The 4,967-nt window shown below is 40.8% G+C and overlaps 1 pseudogene; it reads right to left on the reverse strand.

Moving 5' to 3' along the window:
• Window positions 1-1,142: 1,142 nt before the first annotated feature.
• On the reverse strand, window positions 1,143-3,158 carry LOC101986602 (annotated as a pseudogene).
• Window positions 3,159-4,967: the final 1,809 nt, after the last annotated feature.

Raw genomic sequence — 4,967 nt, forward strand, 5'->3', positions numbered from 1 at the left:
TTCTTCCTTCTGTAGCACGATATTTTTTGGATGAGTTGTGCACACTGTTATTCGCTTCCCTGTATTTGCTCACTAGCAGTTAGGGATTCTTTGATCTCCAAGGTTGCTGTTGTATAATTGATCAAAGCTTTGAACCTGAGGAAGAGCATTAAGAGCTTGGATTCCGAAATGTCAGTCCATCCCTTTCTCTTTGAGCGTGCATGTTTGTGGACAGATAATTAAATTTATTTTAAAAAGAAGGAAACACTTGTTCAATTCAATATCATTAGAACACAACATAAAGAGGTTTCAATAGCTGATTGCAGGGGACAGTTTAGACATACGTTTGGATACCTTAAAATACAGACTTAATGGACTTTCTTCACAATAACCATGTGATTAATTTTGTTCTTCTATTATGAAAATGAATAACAGCCAAACCTGATATACTGACATCAATCTACTAGTATAAAATGAAGTCAAACTTCTTGAGGCTTTTAGGAGTTTGAACATTACGAATAATACATATTTCATGGCAGAAGAACTCTGACAGAGGTCATTCTAAATCCCCGGAATTTCTATGCAGCTTCTGCTTTCTACCTGCTGACAATGGTTCTGAGAGGGACAGAGAGAACTCGTGAAGCGTGTATCATCCAGGCTGCAAACACTGACTTCTAAAGTGTATGTGTGAGGACCTAGCAGTGAAAGTGAATATTGAAGAGAGTGATCTATTGCTCATGATACTGCCAAGACAACATTGATTTGATTGTCTCAACCGAGCTTAATTAAATTGTGGTATAAGGTGTTCCGGGAACCACTGCAGTCGAAGTGAACTCCGCTGTCATGTAACTGGGAATGGTGACCCAGTTGGGTAGGACAGAAATGCAATAGCTTTTTGTAAAAAAGCTTTGTTTTAAGTGCAAAAGATATTTGAGCCACATTTAAGGGAAAATAAACTCACTGAGACTATAAACTGCATATTTCTAGAGGCCAGATGTAAGAATCCTGATTATTTTTCTTGTGAGTGGATACCTGGTCCCAACTTCTGACAGTCATTTTGTAGGAATGAATACCACTGTTCCTTGTGTGGAGAATCCACGTCTGCTATCTTCCACACATTCCATCTGCTAAGGCTTTGGTGTAGGTCACTCCCAAAACTCCTGTTATCCATCTTTCTTCTTTGCTCCTTTGTCCTCTTCCTCCTTCTGCTTTTCTGTTTCCTCTCACATCTATGCTTGTACCGCCCTGGCTTTCCTTCTGAGAGCTGTTAATGATCCGGTAGTCCTCAAGGAGTGTGTGCCCCGTCTGCTTTACCATTCTCTTCACCATGGCTTTGATGCCGGTGCTGTCAATATTGTAGGCAGTGAGGTCAACGTTGATAGCAGAGTCCCCCACTTTGTGTGTAGCTTCTCCTGCACTGTGCCCATACTTGTATTTGACCGTTTGTACAGTTTCTGCAGACACATTGCTGACGATGCACTTAGCACACACTCCGAGTCCTATCCAACAGTTGAAAATCCTTGAACACTACTCTCTGCCACAAACATGGCACCATCCAGAGTGAACTTCACATCATTGTCTCTCTTACGAGATTCTGGAACTAATGTGCTTTCATGCTACTTGACACACGGAGTGAGCTTTTTGCCAAGGCAATTTGCTACAGTGCAGACGCCATCAACCAGGAACTGGCCGACTTTTGCTGCTCCTCCTGCCTGCTTCGCTATGTAAAGCCCCTGGTGACAACTGGACTCACTTCCACCGGTTTTTCTTCTAGTTGAATACGCACTCAGCGTTTAGAAGCTCCTTTTTGGATTGCTTTGCCAGTAAATTCAGCACCTTTGACTAAACCCTGGCTCACCCAGGAACCACCTGAAAGAATGTTGTGGGCCACTTTCTAGCTCCATTCAGGTAGTTCTTTCGATGTTTATTCTGAACTTGGCTCACAGGGCACAATCTGACTCAAATTAACTTTTTTCACTTGAAGTATCTTTAGTCTTTTTCCCACGCTTTCCTTTATGGTGTGTATCCTTGCTGCCTTGGTCTATTGAAGGATCTGAAGAACTCTACTGCCTGATATTGGTGCCAGAAGCTTCCTTCCGTGGCTCAGTGGGGTGTCTTGCTCTCCCAGGGATCTGGAATTCATCTTCTCCTTCTGCTCTAATCCAGTTTGCCTGGAGCCGAAGATCAGACAGCTGCCTCAACAGATCCTCCAACAGCTCTCCGTCGTCTTCTGGCAGCTCAGATGACAGAACGACTCCTAAGAAGCACCCTGAGGCTTGTAATGGTGTCTGGAAACATGTGGGCTCCCGCGGTGCACCTCAGAACTGAGGACCTATCAGGAACTTAGGTGTACAACCAGTCACACACCTGGAGAAACCCAGGAGGGCTGTTCAGAACCGTATCCAGAGAATAATGCAAGAATTTCACGATGCGCAGGTACCCAGGGTGTGATGGAGCACTAACCTCTTCCTCAGGGTTTACAAAAATGATCTGCATTCTGTTTGGTATCAAAATCAGCTCGTTTGCATTGAGCCCCAAGGTCTCGAGAGGGGGAGGCTAGGAAAAAGTTTCAATAGAAGTCTTCTCGCACTGACTAGAACTCCCCGGAGTTTGTTCCATAGGAAACCCTCAGCAGCCTGGGGGTTGTAGGTTGGGGTGCTTTAGCAGGACAGCTGGGCGAAGGTAAGGGCCCAGCAGAAGGTGCAGCACCTGGCCTGGCACCTGTAGTACCTGCCCCAGAGATGCTCCCTCCCATCTACTTCAACAAACTGGGGAAGCTGAACTAACGGAATCTGGCTCTGGGGACTTCTTGCAGGTATCTTTCGGATGGAACTCTGGGTATCACTTGGGCACATCCTGAAGGTCATTCCCTAGAGATGTGACAAAGCCCTTGTCTAAGATCTCTAGCCTGGTGCGGACATTCTGAAATATTTCTTTCATCTTCTGTTGCATATGTCTGGCAGACTCCCATGCAGGGCCTATGGACCCCGGCTCTGCTTCCACGCACTGATGCCTCTAAGCACGTGTCCTATTTCTTGCTTATAGTAGTTCTTTGCGTCTTCTGCTCTAGCTCATCCGTGCTCAGTCAGCCCTTTACTGATAAACAAAAAGGCCTTCTCGTATGCTTCTTTGATGATCTTAATTTCAGCAGATTCTCCATTTTCCAGCGCTCACTCCATATTTTACAGAATAAATACAAGCCTTGCAGTAGCTTCCTTGTCCAGGAGGATTACACTGTGGTCCACAAAATTAATTTTTATTTTCCAGGAACCACTTCCAGAAGGCTCAAGGGATGCCAGCGGTCTCCTCCGAGCCGAGAGCCTACTGAGAGCATGCAAGCACAGGCCTGACATCCTCCGGCCCCAGCCAGGCCCTGCAATAACTTTTTATTTCCTTTTGTTCACCGATTTCCTTAACATTACCCTGTATATCAATGAATTCTACTCAACTAAGTTCTCAGCAGATTCTGGATTAAATCAATATTTTCAAGGTACAAAGAACCAATTACTAAGCTACAATAGGGTTTAATACAAAAAAATAATTTTTGGCAAAAGTATTTTAATTTCCCTATTCATATAGATATCAAAAGAAAATAGAGTAAATGTTCCCTTTTAATGGAAAATATATTGACATGAGAAATCATTACAATTTCTCTCAGAAAATAATACTCCATTTCCTACTCCTTACTTCCAGGGATCCCGCTAAATTACTATATATATATATATATATATATATATATTAAACTGGATAATTTAGTTTGACCCATTGAAAGGAGAACTTTTTTTTTTTTATAAAAACATGCTATTTAAAACTTAGCTTTGATCTTGTCTAGGAGGTCCTTCTGTCTATATGTTGCTTTTATTGGTTAATGAATAAAGAAAATGGCTTGGCCTATAGCATGGGAGGAGAAAGACTGAGTGAGAAAGAAGCCATGGAGGTGCCAGAGACAGATGCTGGGACCTTTGCTTGGTAAGCCACATCCAGGTGGCGACATACAGATCAATAGAAATAGGTTAAGTTAATAAGAGTTAGCCAATAAGAAGCTAGAAATAATGAAACAAACAGTGATTTAATTAATACAGTTTCTTTGTGAATATTGTGGGTCTAAGCTAGCCAGGCAACTGGCAACTAACAAGAGGGGCCTCCTCCAACACTGATCATTAGGAGCTTTTGAAGGATAAATAAAAGTAATATATTGTAAAGTAGGACAAACTCGGGTTTTATTTCCAAAAAAAAACAAGTTTTTTTTTTAATACACATTTTTTAACTGATATTTTCTCTGTGATGTTCTCTCTTTCTCTGTCCCCCTACCCCTCTCGCTTTCTCTCTTGCCATTCCCCTTTCTCTCCCTAGGAATCATTCTATTTAGCTTTTCCATAATTTACTATTTTCCATCACAATGGATTTCACTTACTTTCTATAGTATTTGTTGTGGCTCAAAAAGAGTTTAGAAATATAAACACAATCTAAATAATAATTAGGTACTATTTTGAATGCCATTCAATTCATTTACAGAACAATTTGGATGTCAACATTCATTAAGTCTTCTTATTCAAGGGTGACACCTTGTTATTATCCAATGTAAAGATCCTTTATGAAACCAAAACGAATCTCTAACTTGCAAATCGCTAACTCCTTCTACATATTTTCTAAACCTTTTCAGTAAATCCTATCACATTGATGATGCATGTGGCAGAGAAATTTCTAAAAATATATATATTGCTTATAAAGATATGTTATTTCAGTGATTTACACATTGCACTGCATGGTAAGCAGTACTTCTAATGACCAATTTCATGTATCCTACATTTTGTATTGATAGAAAGAAAGGTTTTCTATTTCTCTGTCTTTGAAACATTTATTATCTATAATTGGGAGACAAATTTACCTTTCTAGTCTTGCATTTTATAACTCCTTATCATTTCTCAGCTTTAACAACACTTGTTTAAAATAGTTTTTGATGAATATGCATAGAATTATGGTACAGT

The sequence above is a fragment of the Microtus ochrogaster genome, linkage group LG7_11, assembly GCF_000317375.1.
Source record: "Microtus ochrogaster isolate Prairie Vole_2 linkage group LG7_11, MicOch1.0, whole genome shotgun sequence".
Classification (NCBI taxonomy): Eukaryota; Metazoa; Chordata; class Mammalia; order Rodentia; family Cricetidae; genus Microtus; species Microtus ochrogaster.